We start from the raw sequence: 21,144 nt of genomic DNA, 5'->3' as shown, positions 1-21,144 counted from the left end.
CTCAGATTTCAAAAGTGTACATGCTTTAATATCTGCATTTCCATTGATAGAAATTATTTTCCAGGGGTGAATGGTGTACTTGGTTACATTTCTCTCCAAGTTAATCTCATTTTAGTGCTCCTTCTGAATATGTCTGATGTCTCCCATAAATCTACATCTTGGTAATAATCCCTCAATAGTCTATTTCCAAGGCCACTTAAATGCTTTCTTTGTTCATTAGGACAGCACAGTACAAAGAAAAGTGTCCAAATGTGTACATTAATTTGATATAGGTGATGTGGATAACTAACTAGATTTACTTAAACTTCAAAGTAATTTTTAAATCAACTATCTCACTTTTCCAATCATACTGCCAGGATCATTGGGAATTTCTGTAAAGAAGCACTGAAAATGAAAGGTAGAGCATAAAAATGGTATGCATATATTTATCAACATAAATATAATTGTTTTGCAGTCTCAATTATCCAGCCTTTAAAGTTAATTTCCAGAATAATTATTAATAGCTCTTTAAGACTAAGGCCAGTCTCTTACTCTATTATTCAGATCTTTCAATTTGAAATTATTGACATTTTAAAAATTATTTCCTTACCCATAGAAAAGTCTATTCTTATTACATCTCCAGCACCTCCTAGTTAACTAAATTCCTATTCTTTACCTTTCTCATTAGAGACAAATTTTGTTAAAAGAATCAGTTCACTCATTCTGCCCACATCATTTAGAAGTGAATCTATTTTCCTTCATAGCACCTCTTTTAAGTTGATACATTGTACAGGTCCATCTTTTCCCTCTAGTTCTTTTTCAAGAAGCCACTCCTATTTTTCCATGCTTTTATCTCTATGTTTTAAGAACATATATTCAAAATTTTATCCTGTACATTTCCAGTATAATTTTCCCTTGGATGTAGTTATATAAGCTTTCTTGTATGAGAACATATTGAATGTTTTATTTTTATGGTATAAAAAAAGAGGTCCATAGATGGGCTTCAAGAGGTCCAGAAACCCTCGGAAAGTTTATGCAAAACTTGTCCAAATGCATTTGTGGAAAAAATCAATTAGTTCCAAAAATTCTCAGAGGGATTTGGAAGACAAAAGAACATAAACTTCTAATGTGGACAGTCCTCAGCACCCCACGCCCACACACACATGCAAGCACCCCACGTACACACTCCTACACAACTCCACGGGCTCTGGCTCGTCTGCTCCCTCCAGGTGGCAGCTACATTTCCTCAATAAGAACAGGGAAAGAGATTGACCCAGAAAGATACCTTCTGTCATGCACAGTTGAGGTTTAACAAGCTACTGGTTTCCAAGTAGATCTAATTCACCCAACTTTTCATGAACCAGGACCAACCCCACTTTTGCAGCCAAGGCAAGGGAAGATGGGTTTTGGAACTCCAAACTAGGACACAAATGAGGTTTCTCACTCTATAATTTACAAAGAAGTTATATGGATCCCTTTTTATACTGTGTTCCATTGTATTGTGGTCTAAACAGGGTATTGTCATCTGACCTAAGAATCTACCCATGGTTATTTTCAAGGAAAACATACTACAAATTCCAACCCAACTTTCAGTTGAAGCCTGTCTATATAGGTCATTCTAAGAATAGATGAGAAAACACTTTGCTTGGTTGTTTTTTAGCCTTTTGTCTTAGAAATCATAACTTAGTTACTGCAGCCATACAGTGCTAGGCCAAGCTTTTCTTCTGCTTCCCAGTCTCCTGTTTCCAGCTCCACAGCCTTGCCTGATCTGGACATTCACAGGCATCTTCTCTTCTCCTCCTACTCCCTATCCAGTCCCACTCCACAAGGGTAAGGACTCTTGCATTTTTATTTCCCTATCTTGTACTGTACCTGGTTTATAGCAGAGTTCTGAAAGGGTGTACTGATCACATGGATAAATGCAACCAATCTTAAGACCAGTTTCTTATTTAGCCATTATGTATTATTAGATATTATTTTTACACATGTAAACTATATTGTCGATAGAATAAAGAATAAAACTATAATTTAAGAACACTATTTGATTTCTTACTGTTAATGGTTTTAATACTTTCAGTATACAGTTTTTACTAACTTCATATACAATGAACAAAAAATATAAATATGACCATACATTCCTTAGCTTGAGTCCATTTTATGTTCTAGGATCTTAACTTTATTTCTGGTATGGACCCTGAAAGAGGACAAAGATGAAAGGCCTCACCCTTTCTGAAAGGAAGTGTGGTAATACTTAGGCCTGTCATGCAAACTGAGGTAGTTAAAGCCTCTTATGACCCTTAGCCAAAGACCTGTTGAGTGCTTCAAAAATTTGAAATTGAAGAGGCCATTAAAGAGAATGTCTTTGGAGGTATTGAGGTCTATGTGATTTTTTTTCCCCTGATGCCTGGGAAAAAGCTAAGATAAGGCTGCTTTCTCCTTACCTCAGGTCAGGTGGGAAGAATATGGTATGTCTCCCCTGGAATTAAGAAACCAGTGATTATTGAATCACCCAGAAAAACTATCTGTAAGGGAGAAACTGGCTGAAGTGGCTGATGGCAGCTGAGAAAGAAAATTTCACTTAAGTAAATTGTAGATAGAACATGGAAGTAGAAGCAAGGAGGTATTTTTCATGACCAGATATTGGCCATGAAGGACAGAACCAGTTTGGTTTTTAAAATTTTTTAAATTCTGCCTAAGTAAATTGCATGAAGGGGATGGACTGCTGCTTGTCCTGAGACTGAGAGGAAAGTTTAAATAGCAAGCTGGAAGACAGATAGCACATTGCCTCTGTCAAATGACATAGAGTGAGTTTCAGAGACCCATAAAGGTGTCCCATCAAGAAAGAGACAACTCTGAACAACCACCAAAATTAGAGAACCCCAATGCTAGACTGCGATATTTCCTATCTGTCTTCTCTCTTCTCCCAAACTTAGAAGAACCAGAGGGAGCCAAATGGGGGAGACAGAAGAGAAGAAATGAAAAATAAGAGTGTAGTCATTCTTCCCTTGCAGGCTTCCAGCCAGAACCAGCAAGGAGTAAGAAGCTTTAATCTGATGTGAAGTGTAAAGTTCTCCTAATAATGGGACTCGAAATGGGAATTGGTTTTATGACTAAAGGTACTTACTAGTTTTTTTATTTTCTGAGAGTGACTGGAAAAGTCAGGGAACCTACTAAATATTTCATTCTAAGGGCAAAAGTCTACCCTACCATCAACCAAAGCAAGTTTAAATGGGCAGAGGGACAGAAGAACATGTTCTAAGTTTTACCACAGGATTATGGGTTTCTGATATTTTGACAAAAAGGTACCATCATAATCCAAAAATATTCTTAGAAGTTCAACGTGGTAACATCAGTAATTTGGTAACTGCCAGGATACTTGGGGGTGCTGGAGTTTGCACTCAGGGCACTGTACTTACTAGGCAGACACTACTATTTGAGCAATGCCCCAGCCTTGTCAGGATATTTAAAATGTTTTCCCTGAAAAACTATGCTTCACTCAAACTACCCAAAGATTGACTTTCCAACTATATTTTGCAGTTATGGAAGCAAAACCACTGATCAAACTATTTACATGTTCATCCACAAAAAAAACCCTTTTTTGTTTTCCTTTATCCTTACTGGGGTTTTGAACTTATGGACTCACAATTGCTAGACACAAACCCTCAGCCCTTTTGACTTTAGTTCTTTTTTGGATAGGGTCTCACATTTTTGCTTAGGTCCAGCCTCAGACCGTGATCATCCTACCTATGTCTCCCACATAGCTGGCATTACAGGCATGCACCACTGTACCCAGCCTCTTTCTTGCTGTTAAAAACTATTTTCGCAACAATATAAATCAGTGCCCCCAAAGTGTTTTTTATTTTACTAAAGCATTTTAATATGTGAGTAGGTAGAAAAGATCTCTTTTAATTTTTTTTAACTTAAGGAGCTGCATTAAATTTACTGGTGGGCATAGGAACAAAACTGTATTCTAAGTTTGTTTTGAATTCTAGAATTCAGTAGGGTAAAATAGATCTCAACATACTGTAAATGAACAACTAATAAGCATTTTAGATGATAATGACAGTTTGTCTATAAATCAGTATCTAGTACATGCTGAAACTATAAAGAGCTCCTGAAGAGTTAATACAAAAATGACATGTAAGAAGACTGCTCTCCAGTGATTCAACTATCACCATCCACCTGGCTGGTCTTATCCTCTAAAGGAGAAAATAGACAGCCAGGTATGTAATCTGGGAAACTTTCCAAATTCATACTAAAAAATAGTATAAATACAAAAGGGGTTCTTGTGTGTGCAATAGTGTTTCCAAATAACATTCTTGACATTGAATACATCTGCCTGACAAAAACCAGACAGATGAAAAGACAGAAAGAGTTAATTTGGTCAATCAGTAGATGCCTTTTCACCTACTGATTATTTGCTGTTCCCAATTTTCCCAGCCCATGGCACCTCAGTGCATTGATCCCAATGGAGTCTTTGGTTTTGCTCACTGATGGTCCATCAGAAGCTCTTCCACTCCTCGACACTTTTAGAGGACTTAAATGTTTACAGATAAAGTGAATGAGAGTAGATGCCACATTGAGAAACCAACCATCAGAAATGGATAGAAAATAGTCTTGGTGGGAACATGGTGTCCACTAAGACCTTCATGTACGGGAACTAGCCCAGCACATGCAAGAATCCTCCATGGGTTTCATTTCCTCAAGCCACCGCCACACATCCCTTCCAACCACCTTTTCTCCAAGCTCTCATCTCAGTGCCACAACCAGCTGTCTTCACCCTTCAGTTAAGGCCCATGCAGTAAGTGCCACCAATAAACTCTGTTCTCACACTTAAATCCCATTTGCTCCAATTGAAAAATCTAAAGATTCTCAATTTTGACATGATTTAGGTTTCACTTTTGGGTTCTATAATAATCTCTTTTACAATGACAACCTACCCTACACACAGTTTTATGTACTCCTAACACCAGTCTAGAAGCCTCTGCTGGGGAATCATATCCATGCATATCTTGGAATTCATCACTTGCACGAACATATACACATTCATACCCACTCTCTTCAGAAGTTTACTAGTACCAGAAAAATTTAGGAATGGTCTCAAGTCTTGCCTTCTTCCACTAGTTGGCATCCCCCAGCCCTGGTCTCAGCTACTTCTCTTCTTTTCTGCTGAGAATTTCCCTAGCAAAGGCACAAGTTGCTCCTGTGGTGGTAAAGCTAAGAAAACTCCACACACATTGTCAATTGACAAGGACAGACCATTTCCAGGAAATACAACTTAGAAGTCCCCAGGAAGTAATTTCTTTGTTTTTGGCCAATAAAATGCAGACGAAGGGAAAGAAGTAGAAGAGAAGTGCCCATATCTATGCAGTGAACTTCCAAGATGCAATGTTCCACAACCCTTTGGAAACATTCTAAATGACATAATAGTCATATCTGTTTTGATTATTGCCATTCTAAAATGCACTAAGTTGGATTTACTCTTTGCCTTCCCTGCCTCCTTTTCACTTTTCTGTCACTCTTTCTAGTCTGAGATTTCACCTTCCAATAAATCCTTTGCTATCTATGTAAAGATGGTGGAAAATAAACCATGTCATCCTTTAAATTCAGAGAATATTGGGTTTTCAAAATTCATCTAGTATAATGATTTTTTTCTGTCCATAAATGAGTTCCCTTTGTCATAGGTCATTCATTTAGACTTAGCTGATTATATCAAAAAGTCTTCTTCTCTCCCATTTAAGTAACAAATGGTCCCCTAGTCAATGAGCTACTTTAGTGCTTAATTGTGCTACACTTTCATGGGTATACTAAAAAACTAGACTTTTGAAGTCTGATTCACCAGTTTGTTTTTTTCCTTTTTTGTGTGATACTGGGGTTTGAATTCAGGTCCTTATCAGGCCAGTACTTTTTCTACTTGAGCCACACCACCAGCCCATTTGCTTTAGTTTTTTTTTTTTAAGTAGGGTCTTGCCTTTATACCTGGATTGGCCTAGACTATGATTCTCCTTTTTATACTTTCCTCAAAGCTGACATGACAAACGTGTATCACCACATTCAGTTTTTTTATTGGTTGAGATGGGGTCTTGCTGTTTGCCCAGGCTGGCCTTGAACTGTGACCCTACCAGTCTCTGCCTCCTAAGTAGCTGTGATTTACAGTGCAAATCACTGCACCCAGAAATTAAATTTCTTTCTTTCTTTCTTTCTTTTTTTTTTTTTTTGGTGGTGATCGTACTGGGCTAGGCACATACTCAAGCACTCTACCTCTTGAGACATGTTGCTAATCAAAGTTTTCTTTTTTAACTATGTGAATACATTGAATCAGTGATCACCTTTTATTGTTATGCCTTATATATGAGCAAAGGTGAATCGTGAGATATTTCCATTTTATCTTAACCAAAAGTCTGAGAAGCAATCATCATGACATATTTATATAAATTAATAAAAAGGTACTAGTTTATCCCAACTCCCCCACTAATTGAAACTATGGGAAAGAAATATAAGCTATGGTCAAATTGTTTTCATTATTTCAGATAGCTTTTTCCCTAATGTTTAATGTCTACTTTTTAACCACTAAAATGAGGGACAATTTTAGCTTTGAATGTGGTTCACTTTGTTTATAAATGTGTGTTCTGAAGATCTTAACATCATATTTTAATCAATGTATATAGATGTTTAATCATCAATAATTATTTTTCCAAGCTGAGTTAATGTCTCTGAATCTGACTAAAAGACAAAGTTTGTAGAAGGGGTCAAAAGAAGGTTCTTCTGCAATAATCAGAATCAAATCAAGATTGAATTTGCTAGAGCTGATGTCACTCCATACTCTCAAATTTATGGGCATGGGAATTGAACTAGACACTTCTCCATTTTATGCTGTATTAAGTTGTTCTTTAAATTATGGAATTAAATGCTCAAAGATGAAAACTTTTGAGTCGCAATGTCCCTGAGTCAAATGCTGTAAAAAAGAAGTCTCTTTGCTGTTATGTCTGTCAAAGCCTTCTAGCTATACTTCACATTTGGCGCTTTTATATTTGTTCTTCTATTTCTATTTTGTTAAATAAAATGTTGGGACATATACCAAGAAACACAGATTGTCCATAGCAGCATGAGACTTGGGCTGTGGTTGGAAATAATTTAAATTAAACATTACATGAACACTGAAGAAGTTTCCAACTTCCCAATTTAACTTGTGTATAAATTATACCCCCCTCCAAAAAAACAGAAAATGTAATACAGGAATATTATATAAGGCATCTAGGAATCTAAATATATGATTGATTGATAGATAGATCTATATTTAAGTATAAATTATACTTACAATGAATAAAAATTAAATATATCCTCATTTTTAACAAGAAGGTTACTAAATATTACCAGAATAAAATATGAAACATAGAAAAGTCCCTAGAATATAAATTGTGCATGAAAAAAAATCTTACCTAAAATATAAATTATGCCTTCAAAAATAATTCTAATCTAAAGCAAACATCATATGATCAGGTAAAAAGTATTCAATATAAAGATGCCAATAACTCTGCAAATGCTTATCTAGTTGAACAACTAGAAGCATTCCTTTTATTCCACAGTTCTTCAAAATGCTGTGTTACTTATCAAGTTTTAAAATAACTGCTTCCGTGTCCACATTTTGGCAGCCATAAACTATGGCGTGACTGGAACTTTGCTCATGTTAGTTTGGATTCACAGGCTGTGTCTAAATGCAGCCTCTGAATTGGATTGTTGCTTGCAGAATCTAGCCAAATTGGTTGCAGAGATCTTCATCAAATGTTAAGATATCAAAAATGTCCAATTATTAAAACCTTTTTAAATGTACTGACCCAGACATAGTCTAGGCCAAGGTCCAACATATACCACAAAATGACAGAAGATATTTGGAGGCTGATGTAACTCTTGGAATTGGTAACAGATAACACTGATTGGAGAGTGGCAGGGTATAGATGTTTTAAAACCAATCCTGACCCAATCACATATTGGGTTACCAAAGAAGTTTCCTAAAAAGAATTATCTCCAGCCTAGTCATGATCTTCTCAACAGGGACAAGACATCACCAGAAGAGAAAACAGGAGATACTCCACAGGAAAATGTAATGAATAATTTTGCAGCCCTTAATTTGAAGACTTTGACTAATTAAACAAGCTTATAGAACAGTAACTTACCAAAACATGCTCACAAAAAATATTAACAACCCAAGTATCTCCATAACCATAGTGAACATTGAAGCAGAGTTTAACATCTTCCCACAATAAAAACAATGGAGTCACACAATTTTGCAAGCAATTCTACAAAACTTTCAGGGAACCATTAATTCCAATCTTATGCAAACTACCCTAGAGTTCTATTTCAGAAAAAACAGGAAAAGGAGAACTAATTTTAAGTGATTATATTAAATCTTGATACCAAAGCCAAACAAGAGTGGTATGAGGAAAATTACAAGCCAATCTAATAGATATACATAAATTCAAAAGCTCCAAATAAATTATTAGGAAAGTTAACCCAGTCTACAAAATACAGTATCATCAATTCAGTATGTATCAAGAATGCAAACTTAAGACTTGTGGTATCAGCCCCACATATAAAAAGCTTAGAAGTTGTTACTTCTAACAGTGAGAAAAAAAACTGGGCAAACTGAAAATCAAATTTTTCTTGTATCAGATAACAAGATAAATTATAAACCCCAAAGCAAGAGAAAGGCCCATCCAGAAAGATAGCATAACCAACAAGTGCTTAGCTAGAACAGTTGTTGGAGCCATGAACTATATGAAAAATTAAATGGTAATTTTGACAACAATTGAGGAAGGCTAAGTGCAAATAGATTAATGTGAAAGTGAGAAACCCCTGCAGCCCCAGATTTTTATTGGCTTACCCTCCAGGAACCACAACAGGTTCTATAGTAGAGATCTGAAAAAAACTTCCCCTGAGGTTCTGGCAAATGGAGGGAAAAAGTAACCTCTGTAAAACATGTCCAGAGACATCTACTTTGAAAAAAGCCTTCTCTCCAGGGCAAGGACTTTACCTTAGCAAATTGTGAAATTTCTCCCCATTGCATCCCAGTTTGGTTTTCCTGTTTCACCCAAAGGAAAAAATAAAAGCAAAAACTAGGGATGGGACCTCCTCAAGAAAATAGATGTGAAACACAGCAACTAGGAACAGGAGTAGGGGGCAAAAGAAAGAAAAGCAAACCACTGGTGGACAGAAACACTTGCTAAGTCTACAGTCCTTAGAAAAACAAGCCAAGTAAAAGACTGAGATTTAGTCAGAAGGTTATAGAATGCTCCTGTCCCTGACTCCTATCATCTGATAGGATGATAGGCCAACAGGTCTTTCATATAATAACAGCAAATTACAGCTAAAATAGCTCCAAGATATAAGCCATCTGAGAAGCAGTATACAATGAAGTCCCAAAGCAAAGAGGGGACACAAAAACAAGGATGCTGCAGGAATCCAAAGTCGCTGGAACCCTAGCTACCACAAATCTTAAACACAAGCATAATCCCAGCAAGATTAGCTTAAATTCTCACACTAAAAACGAGTTCTTATTAGCTCCTATTACCTGATATAAAATGTCCTGCTTACAACAAGAAAAATCACCAAGATGACAAAAGGAAAAAGGAAAAACAAAACACTACCACCAAAATCCACTCACAACACAAAGAAGCAAAGCAATCATCAGAATGAGATCCAGTGTGAGATAGAAGTTGGAATTGTCAGACAAGGAATTTTAAATAACTATGATTAATATGTCAAGGACTCTAAAAATTAGGCACTACACAAATTCAGGTGGGTAATATAAGCAAAAAGATGGAAGAGTCAAAAGGAAAAGCTAGAAATTACAAACACAGTAAAAGAAAAGAATGCCTTTGATGAACTTATGAACAGATTTGACATAAATAAAGAAAGAATCACAAACTTGAGAAAAATAGTTGGATAGAAATCTCTCAGGAGTGGAATGCAGACCTAAAATAATGACATGAAAATAAAAAAGGGACTGTTGGGGAGAGGGATCAACAAGAGGAGGAGGGTGAAAGGAGAGGGTAATGTTAGGGCAAATATGATAAAAGAACTTTACAAATAGACTAATGAAGCCCAATAAAAATTGTAAAATAAGCCAGGTATTGTTGGCTCACACCTATAATCCTAGCTACTTGGAAGGCTGAGATAAAGGGGATCACAGTTCAAGGCCAGTCCTAGGGCAAAGAAGTACTACAGAGCCATAGCAATAACAATAGCATGATACTGGCACAGAAACAGACACAAAGACCAACAGAAAAGAATAGACAACCCAGACATAAATTCGCAGAGCTACACTCACCTGATTTTTGACAAAGGAGCCCAAAATATGCAATGAAGAAAAGACAGCCTCTTCAACAAATGGTGCTGGGAAAACTAGATATTTTCTTGTAGAAGACTGAAACTAGATCCCTGTCTTTCACTCTGCACAAATATCAACTGAAAGTAGATAAAAACCTTAATATACAGCCTGAAACTTTGAAACTACAGCAGGAAAACAGGGAGTACACTGGACTATATAGGCATAGGCAATGACTTCTTAAATAGAACTCCAATAGCTCAGCAACTAAGAGAAAGGATTGAAAAATGGGATTACATGAAACTAAAAAGTTTCTGTACAGTAAAGAAAATGATCACATCCACAGAATTCTGTGGAAGAGACATCCACAGAATGGGAGGAAAATCTTTGCCAGTTATGCATCTGACAAGGGATTAATAACCAGAATTTGAAGGGGGGGCTCAAAAAACTAATTTCCAAAGAACTGATGACCTAGTGAAGAAATGGGCACATGAACTGAGTATATATTTTTCAATGGAAGAAGTCCAAATTACCAAAAACATATAAAGAAATGCTCAAAATCCTTGACCATGAGCGAAATGCAAAATAAAACCACAATAAAATTCTACTTTGCTCCATCATCAAATGTTGGTAAGGATGTGGAGAAAATGGAAACCTTATACACTGTTGGTGGTAATATAAATTAGTACAACCCCTATGGAAAACAGAATGAAGGCTCCTCAAAAAATTAAAAATAAAACTACCATGTGATTCATCAGTACCACTCCTGGGCATATATCTGAAGGAATGTAAGTCAGGATGCAATAGAGACACTTGCACACCCATGTTAACAATAGCCAAACTATGGAAGAAACCCAGATGTCCTGAAATTAATTAATGGATTAAGGAAATGTGATATATAGATAGATAAATAGACAGATAGATAGATCTACATATACAAACAATGGGGTTTTATTCAGCCATAAGGAAAAATTTAAATATGTGGTTTGAAGGTAAATAGATGGAATTGGAGGACATCATGGTAAGTGAAGTAAGCAAAGCTCAGAAAGACAAAGGCCTCATGTTTTCTTTCATATGTGAAAGATAGATCCAAATGATAAAAGTATACATAAAAACATACATGATCATATACTCATTTATAAGTAGAACATGTTTGTAATAGTGGAACTGCTCTGTAGAACTTGGGGGAGGAAGAAAAGAAACAGAGAATGATAGAGTCAGCAATATCAAAATACCTTACATATGTGCAGGTAGATAACATAATGATATGTACCAAAAGCTGTTGAATAATGGTGGGTGGGTGGGAGGGAAGGGGTATGGGAGAGTAACAGAGGGGTTTGAACTGACCAAAGTAAAGTATATTCACAACTGGGATACATCAAGAAACCCCTTTTAATATTGATCTTTAGGATTAAAAATGAAAGACAAGATTGTAAAATAGGTACACTGTGGGGGTACTTGTGAGACAGAAGAAGGTGAATGGAGGACATGAAGGTGAGGGAGTACGGTTGATGGGCTTTGTATACATATATGAAAAAGAAAGAGAAACTTCCCTCAATTGCTTTAAGCGGGGGGAAGGGTTGTCAGGGAGATGTTGGGGGCAATCTAACCAATGTACAGTGTAAGGTTATATGGAATTGTCATAATAAATCCACTCTGTACCATGAATATATTATTCAGCCACAAAGAAGAATGAAATTTTGTCATTTGCAGGTAAATGGATGGAACTGGAGAACATCATATTAAGTGAAGTAAGCCAGGTTCAGAAAGACAAAGGTCATATGTTTTCTCTCATATGTGGAAGATAGATTCAAATACAAATACAAACACATACATATATATGTTTTATATATATATATATATATATATATATATATATATAAAACACTATTTCCAATTGTGGGACTATTAGAAAAGACTAGGGAGGAGGGAAAGAAAAAAAGAATGATAATAGAGTGAATAATATTGAAATAACATCACATCTATGTAGGAACAAGACACACTAAAATACATTGAAAACTGCTGGACAATATGGGATGGGGAAAAGGATAAGGAAGAGTAATAGGGTGTTAGACTAATTAAAGAACCTATAGATTCCAAGATGGAGGCTACAGGGAGGAAGCAGAAAGCATGCCTCCTATAGTGAAATCTTGGAGAGACGATGGAGACACACCTTTCAGGCAAGGCCACCAAGAAGAGGCAAAACTTTGACCCCTCCACACCTCCAGCCTGCGCAGAGCATCTCCACTTCACATTGAACAGAGAAACCAGGAGGGCCCCTGGGCCTCCAGACGCCCCCGCCCAGACGGCTTGGGAAGACATGGACAAGCTTATGGTTGATTAGTACACTGTCTCTCTCTGTTTATACCTTTGAAACTTTTTTTGTTTGTTTCTTTGTTTTGTGTTTTTTTTCTACCTGATTATTTGTTTTTCCCTTTTCCTTTAACTTCTTTGCTTTCCATCTCCTCTCACCCTTCCATTCTAAATATCACTAGTGCTATTATTATAAGACAGAAAATACTTACTTGCACACAGTACAAGGACAATAACAACACCAAGGGCAATGACGGGAAGACAGAAAAAACAGGGAAACCACTTTCCCCACAGCAAAAAATTAGTACAGGAACCAGAGGGAAATGAAGAAAACAGATACTCAGATCCAGACTCCAACAAAATGAAGATAAACTATGCCAAAGAACCCAATGAAGCCCACAAGAATAATTTAAAAGAAGACATACTACAGGTACTCAATGAGAATTTTATAGAGATGATACTGGATATGGTCAACCAAAATGTACAGGAGACACTCAAGAAATTCCAAGACACAAAAATAGAGAATATGAAAAAGCAAAAGAAGAAATAAAGGAAACCATAGAAGCACTGTATAAACACCAAAGTGAAACAGAGAACATGATTAACAAACAGATAAATGAATTTAGGACAAAAATAGACATTAAAGAGGAAATGACCCAGGATACGGAAAACCTCAGAAAAAAGAACAAAACAGAATTGCAAAACAAAACAGAAGGCCAATTCAGCAGAATAGAACAAGCAGAAGACAGAATCTCAGAACTCAAAGAGGAAATGGTAATCAAAGGAAAAACCAAGAACTATTAATTAAACAACTCAAGACCTGTGAAAAGAAAATGCAAGAACTCACCGACTCCATCAAAAGACCAAACTTGAGAATCATGGGCATCGAAGAAGGAGAAGAGGTGCAAGCGAAGGGAATGCATAATATATTCAAGAAAATAATAAAAGAAAATTTCCCAAATCTAGAGAAAGATATTCCCATACAGATGCAAACAGACCAGATCAAAATAGAACTACCCCATGACATATCATCATTAAAACAACAAGTTCAGAAACTAGGGAAAGAATATTGAAGGCTGTAAGAGAGAAAAAACAAATAACATACAAAGGTAAACCCATCAAAATCACAGCAAACTTCTCAACAGAAACATTAAAAGCAAGAAGAGGGCAGGTTGAAATCTTCCAGGGACTGAATGAAAATAACTTCAACCCCAGAATACTCTACCCAGCAAAACTACCATTCAAAATTGATGGAGCAATAAAAGTCTTCCATGATAAGCAGAAACTAAAACAATATGTGACCACAAAGCCACCACTACAAAAGATTCTTCAAGGGATTCTGCACACAGAAAGTGACACCCAACTTAACCATGAAAGGACAGGCAGCACCAAACCACAGGAAAAGAAAAAGCAAGAAAGTAGAGAGTAACCTCAACTTAGGTACACACAATCAAACCTTCAAACTACCAAGACAACTAAATGACAGGAATCACCACATACCTATCAGTACTAATGCTTAATGTTAACGGACTTAATTCACCCATCAAAAGGCACCGCTTGACGAAATGGATTAAAAAGGAAGATCCAACAATTTGTTGCTTACAGGAGACCCATCTCACCGACAGAAATAAGCATAGGCTTAGGATGAAAGGCTGGAAGAAGATTTACCAAGCCAGTGACCCTCGAAAACAGGCAGGAGTAGCAATACTTATCTCTGACAAAGTAGACTTCAAACCTACATTGATCAAATGAGATAAAGAAGGACATTCCATACTAATAAAAGGGGAAATACACCAAAAGGAAATAATAATTATCAACCTATATGCACCCAATGTCAACGCACCCAATTTCATCAAACATACCCTGAAAGAGCTAAAAGCATATATTAACACCAACACAGTGGTTGTGGGAGACTTTAACACCCCATTATCATTAATAGAGAGGTCATCCAAACAAAAAATCAATAAAGAAATCTAAGATCTAAAATATACAATAGATCAAATGGACCTACTTGATGTCTACAGAACATTTCACCCAACTTCTACACAATATACATTCTTCTCAGCAGCCCATAGAACCTTCTCCAAAATTGATCATATGCTACAGTACAAAGCAAGCATCAGCAAATATAAGAAAATAGAAATTATACCATGCATACTATCTGATCACAATGCAGTAAAAGTAGAACTCAACAACAAAAGTAAAGACAAAAAAAAACTCAAACAGCTGGAAACTGAATAACTCATTACTTAATGAACAATGGGTCATTGATGAAATAAAAGAGGAAATTAAAAAGTTCCTGGAAGTCAATGAAAATGAAAACACAACCTACTGGAACCTATGGGACACAGCAAAGGCAGTCCTGAGAGGAAAGTTTACAGCCATGAGTGCATATATTAAAAAGACTGAAAGATCCCAAATCAATGACCTAATGATACATCTCAAACTCCTAGAAAAACAAGAACAAGCAAATCCCAAAACAAATAGGAGAGAAATAATAAAATTAAGAGCTGAAATCAATGAAATAGAAACCAAAAAAAATACAAAGAATTAATGAAACAAAAAGTTGGTTCTTTGAAAAAATAAACAAGATCAACAGACCCCTGGCAAACCTGACTAAAATGAGGACAGAAAAAACCCAAATTAGTAGAATCAGGAATGCAAAAGGGGAGATAACAACAAATACCATGGAAGTCCAGGAAATCATCAGAGACTACTTCGAGAACCTATATTCAAATAAATTTGAAAATCTTAAAGAAATGGACAGATTTCTAGATACATATGATCATCCAAAACTGAACCAAGAGGAAATTAATCACCTGAATAGATCTATAACACAAAATGAAATTAAAGTAGCAATCAAGAGTCTCCCCAAAAAGAAAAGTCCGGGACCTGATGGATTCTCTGAGGAATTCTATCAGACCTTTAAGGAAGAAATGATTCCAACCCTTCTTAAACTGTTCCACAGAATAGAAAGGGAAAGAAAACTGCCAAATACATTTTATGAAGCCAGTATTACAATTATCCCAAAACCAGGCAAAGACACCTCCAAAAAGGAGAACTATAGACCAATCTCCTTACATTGACGCAAAAATCCTCAACAAAATAATGGCAAACCGAATTCAACAACACATCAAAAAGATTATTCACCACGACCAAGTAGCCTTTATCCCAGGAATGCAGAGGTGGTTCAACATACAAAAATCAATAAACGTAATAAACCACATTAACAGAAGCAAAGACAAAAACCACTTGATCATCTCAATAGATGCAGAAAAAGCCTTTGATAAGATCCAACACCATTTCATGATAAAAGCTCTAAGAAAACTAGGAATAGAAGGAAAGTACCTCAACATTATAAAAGCCATATATGACAAACCTACAGCCAGCATTATACTCAATGGAGAAAAACTGAAACAATTCCCTCTAAAATCAGGAACCAGACAAGGATGCCACTATCTCCACTCCTATTCAACATACTACTGGAATTCCTAGCCAGAGCAATTAGGCAAGAAGAAGGAATAAAAGGAATACAAATAGGTAAAGAAACTGTCAAAATATCCCTATTTGCAGACAATATGATCCTATACCTTAAAGACCCAAACAACTCTACTCAGAAGCTTCTAGACATCATCAATAGCTATAGCAAGGTAGCAGGATATAAAATCAACATAGAAAAATCATTAGCATTTCTATACACTAATAATGAGCAAACTGAAAAAGAATACATGAAAACAATTCCATTTACAATAGCCTCAAAAAAAATCAAATACCTAGGTGTAAACCCAACAAAAGATGTGAAAGACCTCTACAAGGAAAACTATACACTTCTGAAGAAAGAGATTGAGGAAGACTATAGAAAGTGGAGAGATCTCCCATGCTCATGGATTGGTAGAATCAACATAGTAAAAATGTTGATACTCCCTAAAGTAATCTACATGTTTAATGCAATTCCCATCAAAATTCCAATGACATTCATTAAAGAGATTGAAAAATCTACAGTGAAATTTATATGGAAACACAGGAAGCCACGAATAGTCAAGGCAATACTCAGTCAAAAGAACAATGCAGAAGGTATCACAGTACCTGACTTCAAACTATATTACAAAGCAATAACAATAAAAACAGCATGGTACTGGCACAAAAACAGACATGAAAACCAGTGGAACAGAATAGAGGACCCAGATATGAAGCCACACAACTATAACCAACTTGTTTTTGACAAAGGAGCTAAAAATATACAATGGAGAAATAGCAGCCTCTTCAACAAAAACTGCTGGGAAAACTGGTTAGCAGTCTACAAAAAACTGAAACTAGATCCATGTATATCACCCTATACCAAGATTAACTCAAAATGGATCAAGGATCTTAATATCAGACCCCAAACTCTTAAGTTGATACAGGAAAGAGTAGGAAATACTCTGGAGTTAGTAGGTATAGGTAAGAACTTTCTCAATGAAACCCCAGCAGCACAGCAACTAAGAGATAGCATAGATAAATGGGACCTCATAAAGCTAAAAAGCTTCTGTTCATCAAAAGAAATGGTCTCTAAACTGGAGAGAACACCCACAGAGTGGGAGAAAATATTTGCCAGCTATACATCAGACAAAGGACTGATAACCAGAATATACAGGGAACTTAAAAAACTAAATTCTCCCAAAACTAATGAACCAATAAAGAAATGGGCAAGTGAACTAAACAGAACTTTCTCAAAAGAAGAAATTCAAATGGCCAAAAAACACATGAAAAATTGCTCACCATCTCTAGCAATAAAGGAAATGCAAATTAAAACCACCCTAAGATTCCACCTCACCCCTGTTAGAATAGCCATCATCAGCAACACCACCACCAACAGGTGTTGGCGAGGATGCGGGGTAAAAGGAACCCTCTTACACTGTTGGTGGGAATGTAAACTAGTACAACCACTCTGGAAAAAAATTTGGAGGCTACTTAAAAAGCTAGACATTGATCTACCATTTGATCCAGCAATACCACTCTTGGGGATATACCCAAAAGACTGTGACACAGGTTACTCCAGAGGCACCTGCACACCCATGTTTATTGTGGCACTATTCACAATAGCCAAGTTATGGAAACAGCCAAGATGCCCCACTACTGATGAATGGATTAAGAAAATGTGGTATCTATACACAATGGAATTTTATGCAGCCATGAAGAAGAGCGAAATGTTATCATTCGCTGGTAAATGGATGGAATTAGAGAACATCATTCTGAGTGAGGTTAGCCTGGCCCAAAATATCAAAAATCGTATGTTCTCCCTCATATGTGGACATTAGATCAAGGGCAAACACAACAAGGGGATTGGACTATGAGCACATGATAAAAGTGAGAGCACACAAGGGAGGGGTGAGGATAGGTAAGACACCTAAAAAATTAGCTAGCATTTGTGGCCTTTAACGCAGAGAAACTAAAGCAGATACCTTAAAAGCAATTGAGGCCAATAGGAAAAGGGGACCAGGAGCTAGAGAAAAGGTTAGATCAAAAAGAATTAACCTAGAAGGTAACACACATGCACAGGAAATTAATGTGAGTCAACTCCCTGTATAGCTATCCTTATCTCAACCAGCAAAAACCCTTGTTCCTTCCTATTATTGCTTATACTCTCTCTTCAACAAAATTAGAGATAAGGGCAAAATAGTTTCTGCTGGGTATTGAGTTGGTGGGGGGGAAAGGGAGGGGGCGGAGTGGGTGGTAAGGGAGGGGGTGGGAGCAGGGGGGAGAAATGACTGAAGCCTTGTATGCACATATGAATAATAAAACAATAAAAATTTAAAAAAAAAGAACTATAAATACAGGTATTCTACCTTAAACAATGAAGGACAGATGTGTAGAACAGGTCATGTTAAGGGAGGTTACTAGTGGGAGGGGAGGGTAAATAAAGAGGGTAAAGGAGGGTGAATATGGTTTATGTAGTTTCTACACATGTATCAATATGGAACATTGATAAAAATGACATAAATATAAAAAAGGGACTGGGACTGTTGGGGGGTATCCCATTGGAAGGAGGAAAAGCAAAAGGAGAGGGTGATATTAGGGTGACTGTGATAGAAGTACTTTATAAGTAGAATAATGAATCCCATTAAAAACTGTAAAGTAAGTCAGATGCTGGTGGCTTGCACCTATAATCCTAGCTACCCAGAGACTGAGATCGGGAGGATCACAATTAAAGGCCAGCCTGGGTAAAACAGTTTGTGAGACCTCCATTTCAACAGATAAAAGCTGGATATGGCAGTACACACCTGTCCTCCCAGTTATAGCAGGAACTGTAAAATAGGAGAATGGTAATTCAGGCTGGCCTGGGCAAAAAGTGAGACCCTATTTCAAAAATAGCCACAACAAAAAGGGCTGGAGGCATGCCTCCAGCATTTGAGCATGTGCTCTGAGTTCAAAACCCAGTACCACCGAAAAAAAATTATAAAGTAAGGAGGGAGGAAGAGATAACAAAAAGAAATAGAGGAGGTGAATTTGATCAAAGCACATTATATGCACATTTGGACATATATGAAACCCCCTTTGTGCAATGAATAAATACTAATTAAAATTAATTCCTCAAACTGAAATGAGAAATTGTAACAGAACATTCAAGAACTGTAGGACAATTGCAAAATGTATCAAAAACACACAATACCCAAAAAAGAAAGAATGAAGCAAAAGAAATATGTGAAGTAACAATGTCTAGAAACTTTTCAAAATTGACAGAAACCAAACCACAGAACCAGAAAACCCAAAGAACACTAAGCAGTGTTTTCTTTTAAAAGCAAAAAGGAATAAAAAGGCAAAAACAAAAACTATTAGAGCATATTATATTCAAATTACAAAAAAACAAAAATGATGAAAGTCTTCATAGAAGCCAGAGGATGAAGAGCAAGACAAGTCTTTCCACTGGAATAACTTCCCCTTCACCTTATATCACATGCACATGTCTCAAAAAATAATAAATAGCAGCAGATTTTCAGGGCAATGAAAATGCTCTATGTGGTACAATAATTGTGAATAGCTATCATGATACATGTTCCAGACCCATAGAACATACTACACACAGAGTAGACCCAAATGTAAACCGTGGATCTGGAGTAATAGTGATGGGTGTGAGTTCATCAATTGTAGCAAATGTATGGTTCTGGTGGGGGACATTGATAATTGTCAAGGCTATGCATATGGGAAGAAGGGGCGGAGGCATATGGAATTTGGAAATTTCTATACCTTCCACCCAAATTTGCTTTGAATGTAAAAACGCTCTTAAAAGTCTCTTTTTAAGGAATTGAAAAGAAGAAAGAAAATTATCACTATTCTCAGATAATCCAAGTATTACAGAAAATGCAAGATGAACTATAAATTAAGGTGTGCAAAATTTTGTGGAGAAAATTATACAGCTTGGTAAAAAGATGTCAAAGAAGATCAAAAAGTGTTGAGAGACATCCCATGGTCATGGACAAGATGACTCAATATTATTAAAATGTCAGTTCTCCCCCAAATAATCTATAGACTGTCTGCAATTATAATCAAATTTCCAAAAGTGCTTTGGTAAAACTCAGCAGCTGATTTTAAACTTCATATGGAAGATCAAGTGTTAAAAATAGCCCAGTCTTTCTCTTAATAAAGACCAAAGTGAGTAGATTGTCCTAAATCATATTAGGAAATATTCTAAAGCTATATTAATTATTACAGTGTAGAACTAGAATATAAAAATAAAATAAAATAGATTAAATGAATAGAATCAAGAGTCTAGAGGCAGACACACATTTGTGTAAACTTGAATTATGAAGTTGTAGCACTGTAAATAAGGGAACACTTCAATAAATGTTATCAGATGAATACTTATCTATATGGGAAAAATGAAGTTGAACCTCTATAACACACAATACACAGAAATGAATTTCAGGTGATTTTAAGACTTAGAGGAGGGCTTCATAGCAAAGGAGCAAATTCAAAGCCTATTCTGACATTGTTAGGAAAAATTTACTGACAATTATAATGACAGTCAGAGGCATTGCCTGGAAAGTGTGTTGCCTGAAAAAAAAAAAGTCTGAAAAATAAATTACTGTTAAATTTTAGTCTTCACTAAAAATAAAGTTGTGTTTACTGTTGTGAAAGTATGAGGTTCAAATGAGCTTGGGAAGCCCAAATTTGGAAAGATATTCTCTTAAAATTTAAATTATTATACTATCTTTTCTTTTTCCATTCAATGTCTGTATTTGCTATTTACATAGAGAATGCACAGAAAACAAATTGTTAAAGTGATCTTCTAGGGTCTATTGCTGTGTTTTTCTTGGAACCAGAATGATCCAAATAGCTGCATCAGTAGTCCCAAACACAGTCTAATATGGAAATAACCCTACAGTGGTGTCAAGGTCACCCCAGATCCCTCCATAAACCCCTGGTGAACTTCAGTAAAAAGGATGAATGAAACATTGGAAGGAGCTTTAGGTTTCCAAACTTCAGAGTATCACGTAGGAAATCATTGTTCCAGTGATCTGGGAAAGTTTATTCTTGGAGATGCACAAAGA

Source organism: Castor canadensis, chromosome 6 (assembly GCF_047511655.1).
Source record: "Castor canadensis chromosome 6, mCasCan1.hap1v2, whole genome shotgun sequence".
Lineage (NCBI taxonomy): Eukaryota > Metazoa > Chordata > Mammalia > Rodentia > Castoridae > Castor > Castor canadensis.
This window is presented reverse-complemented; position numbering follows the sequence as displayed.